The 13,245-nt window shown below is 30.8% G+C and overlaps 1 long non-coding RNA gene across 1 annotated transcript; it reads left to right on the top strand.

The window, feature by feature from the left end:
- The first annotated feature begins 8,593 nt into the window (after positions 1 to 8,593).
- Positions 8,594 to 11,443, top strand: LOC124368516. The gene is made up of 3 exons (XR_006922957.1): positions 8,594 to 8,796; positions 9,414 to 9,519; positions 11,317 to 11,443. It is a non-coding gene; the product is annotated as an uncharacterized LOC124368516 (long non-coding RNA).
- Positions 11,444 to 13,245: the final 1,802 nt, after the last annotated feature.

The following is a 13,245-nucleotide window of genomic DNA, read 5'->3' as shown; positions in this document are numbered from 1 at the left end:
TTTTTATTTGCAAAAATAAAGAGAAACTTCTTTAAGTTTCTCTTAAAGAGAAACTGACGGTCATTTTTCCGTCTGGCGGTGAAGGGGTGGGGGGGGGAAAACAAGCATAGATGACACTAAACGTGCATCGCTAAAAGAGCTAAAGGCTATCCCGAAGATTGAGTTTCAGAAGTATTTCGAGGATCAGAATTTGCGCCGGCACAAATGCATGAAATGATTATTGGGCACTGTTTTGAAGGTGACAATATAAATATTAAAAAAAGAAAATTCCTGTTTTTAAAACAAACCTCTTCATTTGAACGCACAAATGTAACCCGAAAACTTAAATAGCAATGGTATACAACCTATATAACATGAATATATTAATAACGTCCTATTTGCAACACGATAATTATTAGTTGTGTTTATGTTGCAGGAGACAACAAGGCTAAACATTGTATTGAAAAGTATTGAAATGTAATCTAGATGAAGAGGCGTTCTCGGCATCTCATCAGATAAAAAATTCAGTGTACTTTTGACACGATCCCAAAGAATGGCGAAGGAACTGTGTTTTCTACACATAACACAGTTATACACATATGGTTGGAAGGGTCAATTCAATGCTACGTTTAGCTCCATTTCATCTTCCGCTTAGTGCTTCAGACAGACGGGAACACCAGTATTCCAGGAATCAATTTTGTGACATTGTCTGATTTCCGACCCTACCTTAAGCGGAAAGTTAATGTACATAACTCAAAGTACACACACACACACACACACACACACACACACACACACACACACACACACACACACATTTTATAATGAAATTCAATTGTATGTAATCCATATTAACCCGACCTGTTGAGTGAAACATTTTTCCATACAGCGTTGTAAACATTACTCAGTCTCAACTTTCGCCGACTGCTATGTGTTATGTGATAATGAATTCAGCTTCGCTTTGATATTTGATCTGATATTTTCATCTCTACCTGTAAACATGTATAAGGTGTACACGTATATCAATATTGATAAACGGACGTAGCACCGATTGTAACTCCATTTTAATAAAATTGTATAATGTAGATGTTATTTTACACAACATTTTACAACACAATCTTTCTATAGTTCTATAGTGTAGTAGTTAGATAATTAACGCATTTTACAACACTTTTTTGATGAGCGAAGTTGGAAGCTAACTCTACCACAACTCATGGGTGGATAAAAAAATACTTATAAACAAACGTAATATTGTAAATCTGAAGCAAATTTTACACAACCGTTATTCATCAATTCCTTGGTTTAAGAGAAATGCTCAGTGTTCTGTTTTATATATTAAACTTGTGATAAAATTTTAAAAATGTATAAATATTATATTGGATATTATCACGTTTTATAATGTTAGTTTCTTTTGAAACGTGAGCCTGACTCAAGACTATATGACATACAGATACAGTCTGAGCCGCTAACCATCCTGTATTGATTACACCTGAGCTTAATATATTTATGGGACTGATCTAGTCATTACAATATTTAGAAATTACTTTAGAACACCAAATCGCATTTAGTGAAATCTTCTTGGGAATTCTCACATTGAGAGAATCTCACCTTGAAGTGCACTTTGGCTCAAGGGACATAATGCCTTTATCCTTGTTGACAAGAGAGGATGAAGGCTAAATCCCTGCTACCAAGATTTTCTACCCAAAATCTCTGGACATCTTCAGTATAGTAGTATTTATAATACAACCTGCGTGTGTTTAAGTGACAGATAAAAAAAGAATGTTTATTTTAATTTAAATAATATGTACTATTTTATATTAGTATAAGTGTAGTTATATTTATTGTTGAAATTAAAACAATATGCCTTAATGTTATAAATGTTTAATATAAGTTTTAGACAAGAATCCTGTTTTGTAATTCCATTATGTAATATTATATGATTTAAGCCCAATATCAACGGGTAAATATTTTTGTAATTTTTTTTAATAGTTAAAAGTAATGTAAAACAGGCCTTAGTTATTTTAGTTTACACTTATCTGCTATTTGCAGAACCTGCAAGAGATAAGCTTACAACTACCACATGACTTGTAAATAGATCCATTACAAATTTAACAAGCTGAATAAAATACGTATTATGTCACTAAGCTGGTTTTCTTCGACAATACACTTATTAATTATACTTGAGCCTGTAATTTCCAATAATTGTATTTTAAACGTAACTTGTATGTGTATACACCTACAAAAACGCATAACAACTATAACAAATAACAAATATAACAAATAACAAATATTGAACAGTTGTATATTTTTTAGACCCAATTTGTGATTTCAATAATCGAAATTTTGAATTGTGTATACACATTTCTTCGTAAGAGTAACATTATTTAGTAAAATTTAGATTATTTACAAATATTCTAAAATTTAGTAATGTATTAATAAAATACATTTTGTATTGGGCTCTATTTGATTTAGTAGTTCATAAATGGAAAACATTTTGAATATATACTCAACTGTCATCCAAGTGTGAAGTATTTATTATTGTTTGAATTATTTTAGTTACTTGATTAAAAGGTTAATTTTTGTTTGAAAATAATTTTTATTTCTTAAGAATATTTGGTAGAAAAATAGAGATTATTTAATATTAAATGTAAATAAAAGCAATAAGTAGTAGATACGGATATATAGTGAATAGAACTTTTGTAATTTTGCATACAGTACTAAAAGTTACAATGGCCAAACATTTTTATCGTAGAACATTTTAGTTACCTTATCCAAATTTAAATTTATATAATATATTGCTGGAAATAATATATATAATAAATAATAATATATTATACGCGTAATTTATATTATTATCTAGTGTAGCAGTAAACATTATGTTGGCCTATTTATCTTCTTAGGCTTACATACACATTATTGTTGTCATTAAACACGGGGTTTAAAATAAATTTCCATGCATTATAAAAGTAACAGCCACTGATGTAATTCAAATATAAAAAAATGCACTAGAAGACACTGGCCTCAAGATGATGTTTTTATTTTTACCAGGTTTCAGATTTAAAAGGTTTACAAGTTTCTATTCATTTCCAAACTTTTGTCAAATAACGTTTAAAAGGATAGTAGAGTTAAAAATTTAAGCTTCAGCACATAAAATGTTTTATAAAAGTGCTTGCGATTTTTTCAAATCACTACTTTTGGAGTAAGAAATTCAACAGCTTTTTAGTAGTGAGCAACTAACATAAGAAAAACCAAGTAAGTTGTAAGGGACACTTCAAAATAAGTGAAAATGAAGGGAGCACCTGCGCTCGGTCTAATGTTTTGTAAAGACGTGTTACATAATGCCACACAAATTAGATACTTGTACCATTTATATACCGACGTACTACATTGATATCAGCAGCTATCCAAGAGCAACACACTTAATTTCGACATGCTTCATATACAAGAAAACAATTTAAAACGTATTTACCTTGACTTGCTTGTCTAAACTATGAGGATTCATGGAATTTTAAACATCATATACAAAACCTATTCGTCAAAACTTTTTAAGCTATACCCTATACGAATACTTTCATTTCATTACCAACGGTATATCGTTTGAAATGTGAGAAAAAAGGAAGAAAACAAATTTACAAGATATCTTCCACTAGTTTTAAAGTTCATGCAGTCTTCACATTAACAGTGAGAATGTCTACAATGTGAAACTAAAACAAAAAACCCCATTTTTTATCCAACTTATTGAATGAAAAAATATAACTATAGTATGTGTATGTGTAATATACAGGCACAAAACGATAAACACGAGCAAAAAGGTCACATGTATGTCTCAATTTTAAAGCCCAATTGAGAAAAACCACAGTAACACCAAAATAAACTCCGAAAAATACGGTATCACCTTATGAATTGTACAACAATGAATAATAAAGTGCATACTAAAAAAAATATTTTATCATATCTGTGCAATAATATATAATATAATATAATATAATATATATATATATATATATATATATATATATATATATATATATATATATATATATTATGTATATGTAAAACATAATCATAAATATATGTATCTATATATGTATACATATACATTATATATATATATATAAATATATGTATCTACAATGCCTATAATAACTAAACAAATAGTGAATATTTATTACTATTACATACACGCAGAAATGATGAATTAACTCCACTTCCCTTACAACAAGCTCCCTTTTTATGCGTTCATATTAATCACTGGCTATGGCCGCAATGTCAATTACCATACATTTAGTTTTAGGCTAGCTTTCATTTTACACTAGGAGAACCAATAGCCGTAAGTTCTACGACGTCAGACTCTAAATCCTAATTGGAGATACCGTCTGTGACCGTAGCACTTTCAATCAACATTATCGATCTTGCTCTGTAACGACTCTCCTCCGTATCCTGTTTGATATGATCGGCGATGTCATTGGTCCATGTAGACGGGCGTAATAAAGCTAAACACCTTTGCTGGTGGTATATTGAGTGAGACCAGTCACTCTCCCTACTATTCTGCGTCTTAAGGGGTCTGGTTGAGCTACCGTGTTGAAAGGAGATAATCCTTTCTTAAAGAAAACACTGAGAGAAGTTCTCTTTTTTGTATCTGCTATAAATTGTACCTGTGGAGAATGTAGTTTACGTAGCGTTGTATTCAGGATCAAGTAAGACTTAACGTAGAACGTAGAAGTATTTTTCGAATCTTTACAAGGATAATGAAATTACTTTACAAACAACAGATTTGATATAACGTTTAGCTTATATCTGTATTCTCCGTCTTACTCCTTGTCTCTCCTCTGGCACTTGCTGAAATTTAGCTGATAGTTCTGCAAAGACTTCAGGTAAAAAATCGCTGAGATTGATTCATAAAGTAATGGGAAGTTTTGAGCTTTGTGAGACGGTGGAGTAGTGTCTTATTGTTAGTTACTAACATGATAGTTAGTTCAAAAGTTAGTGTTTCACCATTCCGGTCGTTACGTTCCTATTGTGAGCAGATTGTTAAAGTTTGAACATCGACTTACAGAGTTAAAATTCTGGATTATAAGTTACAAGCCTTGAAAGATAAGTGGGACAGTAAGGGTGTATTGCTGGCTTCCATTACAGTGCCGGATTGCAAACATGATTTAAATAGTTGACTAATTAATAATTTACCTCCATACAACAAAACGCACTACAGCAAAATTCATATTTCCTGATGCCAAAATTTTCTCAAACCATGAATCAGTTCCAGAAAATATTACAATATGAAAAATCATCCAATCCTAAAATAATGACAAGAAAGTGGCGACAGACTTTGTAAATTCATCTTTAAACCTTTGCTTAATAATTAATATTATAAAAAATTTACTATTGCTAAAGACTAATTATTGTATTAATTAATAATAACAACTCGTACTTAAATTTTCATACTGAAAATTAAAAAAAAACCGTTGAAATGTCTGCCTGAACTAACAACACAAGAATAAAATGTTGGGTGAAGACTACCATGACTTATTGCCTGGCCACCTGGTGCAGCATTGTGACAGGTGTGACCCATCCCTTAATCAACAATGTGATTTGTACTCTTGCTTGTAAAACTTTAAATTCTGACCATTATAAATAAATAATTTTAAAAGACAAATATTTGAAATTGATTTTATTTTCACTTATGCATCGTACTAAATAATTTGATTCAAATATTTTCATAACTAGACAAAGGTTTGTAAAATTATACTTAACGATTTCAGAGCATTTAATAATCGAACTATCTTAAACTAAACTGAATGATCAAATAATAATATTATTTATATGTAAAAAACAACTATTTTTTAACATATATACTGCCTTATTAATGTAATATTTTTAATGTTATGGTATTTAAATGTTTCATAAGCATATGCGTAATGCAGAATCATTAATTAATAGATATAAAAAGTAGAAAATGCAAAATAATTATTAATTAGGTCAATCTTAGGACATAAGTTAATATGAACTAATTAGAAAATTAAAGTAAACTATTTATTGTAAATAGAATATATTTTAGACGTGATGTTATATTGAATTAATGCACTCTAATTGTGTGCTTTACATGCAGCTTGAAAACAAAGACAGCATTTAGTGATGTGATGCCATTATAAGCCTGTGCTCAAGTTCCCACTCACGAGCCTTAAGGAGACTTAGTGATAACGGGTTCATGATCAAAGCCTGGTATACTTATAGTTTATTATCCCTCTGATAATATCAATAGTTATTGTAGTAAATCGTAGATTTTACAAGGTACTGTGAGGCAATAAGTTTCATTTGCAGCAGCTATTACATAGTTTTCATAACACGGTTTTTAAGAAACAAACTGCAAAATACGAATATCACGTAGATTGTTATATGGGGCAACAAGATGAATTTTGAAAATAAAAAACAGCAAAATTTGAATTAAGTAATAATTTTTTTAGATAAGGTTGTTGTGGTATAAATATGCACAACTAAATCTGTCAGATCTCCGTACTGACCTATGATACCCGACCTTTATATCATCCCACTAGCTTTGACTCCTAGTAAAAAATACGTTTAGAAAGTGTAGGTTACAGTAAATTATTATTAGTTTTAATTTAAGTTTAAAAAAGAACTCTCTGAATATTTTGTAAGTATTTTGGCACTAAAGCGGAAAACATACAGAGAAGAAGACGTTGATTCTACCCAAAATCCGGAGTATTAGAGTTACCATTTAACAGCATGTTATATTTCTTACATTTCTCCTACCGTGTTTACAATTGGCTACTACTAAGAACAATAACATGAACTACAGGAGACATATCCAACATTCTTGCCAACAGATCCGCAAATCACAATCTAAATATTTTCAGTGAAATATTTCAAATATTTCAGAATATTACAAAATGGAACTAACAATCCGGATCTAAAGCTTTTTTCAGTTAAAACCATCGCCAATCCAATTACTGCCATTCCTTAACCTTAACAAATTGCCCGTTGATATAAAAGAAGAATATAAAAATAGAAATATATCTTCCTATTTTAAAAGGATTGACAGAGGTTCAAAGATATAGCTATACTTAAAGAACTATTTCATATCCCTTATATTTAAATATCTTAATTTGGTAGATTCTAATAAGGGCTTACAGAAAATATCGTTAGTCTGCAAATAGTATGGTTATTTATGTATTTTATTATTTGTAATTGAAACTTAAAATATTTGAAAATTTTCAAAGGACTCTTACTCATGATAAGAACATTAAATAAGTAACACATACACAATATGTTGTACATAAAAAATATCTATACAGCAATAAAAATTGCGAAGTAATAAAAACTAAGCAATTGTATACACGCTTGCTGTCAAAAAGCTGACATCAGTGCATAGATGCAGCAGACGGGTCATTGCACAAACATACACAAGGAAATTACAAAAATTATCTCTTATTGTTATTTATAAAAGCATGCAACATATTTACAAACACGCGATTAGCCGGAGTAATAAATGACGAGGTGGATATGCGCAGACCCCGTTATCGAATCCCGTTCATTAAATCTAGATTTCGAATCATTGTTAAATATTTGTCGAGTTAAAGGTTTGGGATTTAGTTTCGACACATCATAAATGTTTACAATCGTTTTATATTATATGTCACATACTTGTTCGGTAGCTTTTAGCAATATGAGCTACATAGACTACTAATTTATTACATGAAACTAGGTACTATATAATTGATAAGCACTAGTTTCAATTTATGATATATTAGTGTGTTCATTCAGTATCATTTTGTTTGTTCAAAACAAGTTGCAATTTTTAAGTATGCTCATGTATGCACTTGGCTCTTAGTTATGCCTACTTAATACGAATGTTTATCTGTTTTAATATAACTAGGATCTACAAGCTGTAAAACGTATAAGTTGAGTAACAACAAAACATACATAAATAAATTGATCCTCAGTATGCAATGTTAGACAGGAGGCAAAAGTCAAAGAATGGAATATATTTGAGGTATCATGATTAAAGAGCATAGAAAGATGTGACAAAAAGTGAAAAGATCCGAACTGGATCTCCTCCCTGTTGTAAACTCCGTTTGTAACTGATGAATTGAAAAGCCATCAGTCATAATCTGCCAACAACGGCAACTCGCCAGATTCTGTTTAGTCCGATAAAGTATATACAGTTACATATTACTCTCATTGTGAAATATAGTTTTAAAATGTGAGTAGTTATGAGTTTCTTATACATGTGTGTGTTTTCGTTCCATTTAAAAGAAACACCTTTAGAGGACTCAAAGTTCAAACTGTTTTAAAATTGGGTGTGGGGTATAGCAAATAGATTACGTTAAAATATATTTGTATATTCATATGATATAAACATATATCAATAGAATAAATTAATATATGATTGTTGGCCTAGTCGCAGAAAACATGATTTCTGCAAGAAGAATGTTAACAGGCAGTCAGTCATAGACCATATAGCAAACATAATAGCAAATTTCTACGCTTATCAAGTTCCTTAATTGAACTCTATTGTATTCCTTGGTGAGGTAACCATTGTTATCAACACATAAAATCACAATGTCTTATTGTTCCTAGAAGTGTTTATTGAGTTATTCTGGTGAGCTGGTGCGATAGCTAGCGTACATTCAGTACAAACATCGTCGCTTTAAGGCACATATTCGTGTTGATAAATTGTCAGAGGTTAGAAGTGGACAGGATTTCAAGATGAATTTGATAATTTTTTGTACCATCATAATCCTCCTTTCAGCGACATTGCCGTCATTATCGAAGAAACCTTGCGGCTATTTAAGTTATTTAGTGAGTATTTCAATTATTTAAACAGATTGTGTATGTATGCTTAAAACTGAGTATGATTCTGGACTTTTTTGGTTATAACACCGCACTTAGCTATGATTTTCCTGTTGATTAATTATTTTGATAAAAGTATAATACAAAAATTCTAATTATTGCAAATTTCTAAATTTGTATTTGATTTCAGTAGCTTTTAGTAGCTGAATGTTTAAGAACTAAGCCATCAAACGCATTTTGTATATGCTAAAGACTGCAGTAGTTATTATTTGTCTACTCTCAATTGATACAATCTCAGCATTGATATATCTAAGTTTCTGTTATAATTGCAGCCGAACCATCAATAACAGCCTTTCCTGCCTTTTATTATATAAAATGTGTATGATTGTAAAAGTAGTTATTAAAGATTTTTACATCAGATAAAGATACACTATCAAAAAAGTAAGTGTTCAAAAACTTTTTGGATTTTAATTTAACGTCAAAGTAAAAGTAGTTATTAAAGATTTTTACATTAGATAAAGATACACTATCAAAAAATTAAGTGTTCAAAAACTTTTTGAATTTTAATTTAACGTCAACTGCAGTTTAATTTAACTGTAAGTAAATTAATTATGTTTTTGTTTCAGTGCGGCCCACATCGTCCTCCTTGTTGTAGGGGATTTCAATGCATCAGAAAAGGAAGATTCTTCTTCTGCATAGACCAGTGGGAAGATCAACCGTTCTGAAATTCTGGTAAGATTAAGTCTTATACGATTGAGTCTATTTGATACTCGTATAGTAATAACAGACATTAAGAGTCCGGTTCTTCGAAATATCTATATGAATTTTAGAACAAAATAGTTGGTACAGTCGTTGACTGGATGGGTGGGAATAGCGAATCTTTACTCGACATTCATAATGGCTCCTAGAATGTGAGATATTGTTAACTCATTGTCCTCCAGAAATAACAAGCATCTGGTAACGACGTCAATTTGTTCAGCAATGTAAAGAGTTGCACAAAGGGTAGTAGTTTAAGAATTAATCAGTCGCATTAAGAAATAATACATAGAAAATATTGAATGCTGGTTTAATAGTAAACTATAGTACACGCATTTCCCTCAAAAAAGTGGTCTTTTAGTGGTCTGATAGAAGGCGTGCAGGAAGTTATAATAAATGTTATTTTGCTACAATATTCAGAACCTTCTTTTTTCTCACAATAAAACAGTAGCTTAAACGATATAGATCATTTCCAGTGGATTGTGTTAGAGTTGGACATCGTGTATGTTCGGTTAAGATTCGGCTGATCACCAGAATAAGTAGTGACTGCCAAATCCGCTTTGCCACTTTCCGGATTGTTCTGCAGTGTATTGATGCAACTTTCCTTAAACTGCATTCTTCTGATCTCACCAGCTTTTTACCATGTTGTCCAGTACGACTTATCTACTGATGGTTGTCAGTTTATATGATGCGGATATGTTTTGTGAGCCTCTGACTCTTGGAGTGCAAGCTTATGGTCAGTGACTACACCTTGAGTTAAAAACAGCTTTTAATTTCTTACGCATACCCGTAAAGAGAGTTTATCTGAAATTTAAGAAGTGTGCTAGGTCTTCAGTAACATCATGAACCATACATGGTTACCACATGAAATATGTCTTAGCGACCCGTGGTATTTGAAGTAATGCATAGTTTATTGGTTATGCATTTTTGTGAGAATCTTAACGAATTTCACTGATTAGATTTAGATTATATGTTGTAAATTATCGTTTAGAAGCATTTTATTATGTCTTAATTCAAATTGGCTATAGTAGTCGAACTCCAATTGTGTACTTTTAGCGTAAACATTCTTAGTAGTAAATAACAAATTAAACTTTGACCTTTCCAATCGTTAAGTCCTTTTTATATGTAAAGCGAGAAGGGCATTATTTGAGCACGAATTTTTGTATCATAAAATATAACTCACCCGTTTGGCACGAGTAATACAACAAGTAATACAAGTTTGTATATTAGAGTAGGAAATCACAACATGGATTATCCGAGGAAGATTTAGGATATGTTGTCAGTAGAAAAAGTGGTGGATTTCACTTGTTAGTGAAAGCGTTAATCAAAGTTTTTACAAAAAGTTAAAACTTATAAATTTTGGGGTTTCCATGATGGCTTAGTAAGCCATCTTAGCTCCGCCGATACTGCCCTATACAACTTTGTCCCAGGGTTAAAAGGTTAGTCACCCCTCTGTAATAGGAATCGCGATTATTTGAGCACTAAGTGAGCGCCATTAATGCTTTACCCCTGAAAAGGGAATCTTGGAAACTTTGGACACTCCTCCTGACAACACATCCTAATGCTTCGGAGCACCTTTTCTTGATTTTCCACTTCAATATCACTTGTTTCACACCTTTAAGTTGCAATTTATTTCAGTAAAATTAACTCCACTCGTTAATACTTGACATCGTATTCCCAGTGATTCTAGTTCTATATTTTGCTTACAACTACGTTATTACAAAATAACTGTTTTTAACCGGTATTTTAATGTATTGCTATCCTTTGTTTCAGAATCACTGCTCAAGATTGAATAGGACAAAGTTATCTTCTTCGACTACATAACCAAACTGTATTTCATTAATGTGTTTTGATCTGGGGCTAAGGGTTGATAAAAAAATAAAGGTTATGAAAATTTAAAGTAATTTATAAAGAACCTCAATAAATGCCTCTGGTAATCTAAAGCACTTATATTTAATAATTAAATAATAATTAACAAATATTTTGTAACAATAAAGCATAATTCAAGATTAATTTAAATTTGTATATTCACGTCGGATAACGGTTGACGTATTAAAGTGCATTTCCATTCATGAGATCCAGTAAAACTATAAAACCTAAAACGATGTATTTGGAAAATATTATATATTGGGTTTGAGAACCAAGAAATTGGTTTTGTATTATTGAATTGTTAAGGTTACCACTTTTTTAGGTATGGAAAAATAAGAAGATGTATTCTAAAGTTATAAATTTAAAACTCCGTCTCTTCAGGCGTGGTAGTCGTAAACAACAGTTCTAGGAAAAAAAATTACCATCGTAAAAAGAAGCCTAATATTTAATTGTTGAATATACATTTGTCTGCAAAGATTTACTTATCGTAAATGTAAATCTAATAATAAATATTCGATTATTGAATATTTCATTTACATAGAACTTTCTTGCTTTTGTGTTTTCATCTTCTCTTTTACTCAATAAAATTTTAAATTTTACTCTTTTAGTTATTTTATGGGTAATAGATATCTTGGCTACACATTCATTTTTAGATTAGAACACTTAATCTAGTATAGTAGTAGAGTAATTATTGTTCCTGTTGTTTAAAATACTGAAATACTACAGCTTTCATAAAATAATAATGAAAGCAGGACACGGATTCATTAGCAACATTACTTGTAAAATGAATCCAAAATTGAATCCAAGCATTTAGTTGCATCCAAAACCGATTTGCATATATATATTTTCCTAACATTTAATTTATTATTATTGAAGGCAGAACAAAGGAAAGCAAATCAAATTATGAGACATTTGACCAGTTTAGGGTGGAGTTCCTTTTAAACACGATATTGAGGTTTCAATACTATAGATTCAAAATTTAATAATTAAGATAGCTAAATAAAATTTTCCCATTATGAGACTCTTAAAGTAATCAGTAGATATATTCCAATATCATATTTCAAAAAGATTACTAAATAATACATGTACTGTCTTATTGACCACAATTAACCAAATTGAGTTCTAATATATACGTAGAATTTCCCTAACGACGTAAGTATAAATTTTAAAAAGCACCCTTTTATTTTGCGCATGAGTTAGGTATATGGTTCCGCTGTTAAGTGGTCTCTTAATTTTAAGTGGACCGTTTCACCAATTAATTTCATATTGCATGTTTCTTTATGAAACCAAACTCAACCACACACAAAAGTCGACATTCTTGGACGAAATATTTAACAAACGAAGATTTTGAAAATTGTTGGGACATAACGGAGGGTGAATAAAAACGCAGATTTATTGCAGCAGCTGATGACGTTAGTAGAGCTTTGAAAAGTTGCGAAAACCTTACGAAAACTGTTTAAAAATTATTGATACATTTCCCGCATTCAAACTACTTTAAAAAAAGGGATCAATACAAATCAAAATTAAAATCAACATTACCATTAAATTTTTTACTCGTGTTCTGTATTCTTATCTGAGTTCGTATATTCAGCTTTATAAAGCGAGGCAGTTGGGCTTTTCTCTGGGCCGTTATCATTCGCTCACTACATTTATATTGTCTTCTGAGAACCCTAACAATATGTGGAGCGAGAGTTTGAATAATATTTGACACCGTGTGAATTGGTAAGGTAGACGATGAAACCAGCTGGTAAGCCCGAGAAATAAATTTTATTTGTTCCAGGATATAATAGACGATTGATTTATAGAGTAACGATTGTTAAGTGCATTAAAACA

The sequence above is a fragment of the Homalodisca vitripennis genome, chromosome X, assembly GCF_021130785.1.
Source record: "Homalodisca vitripennis isolate AUS2020 chromosome X, UT_GWSS_2.1, whole genome shotgun sequence".
NCBI lineage: Eukaryota > Metazoa > Arthropoda > Insecta > Hemiptera > Cicadellidae > Homalodisca > Homalodisca vitripennis.
Note: the sequence above shows the minus strand (reverse complement) of the source record. Positions and strands in the feature narration are given on the sequence as shown.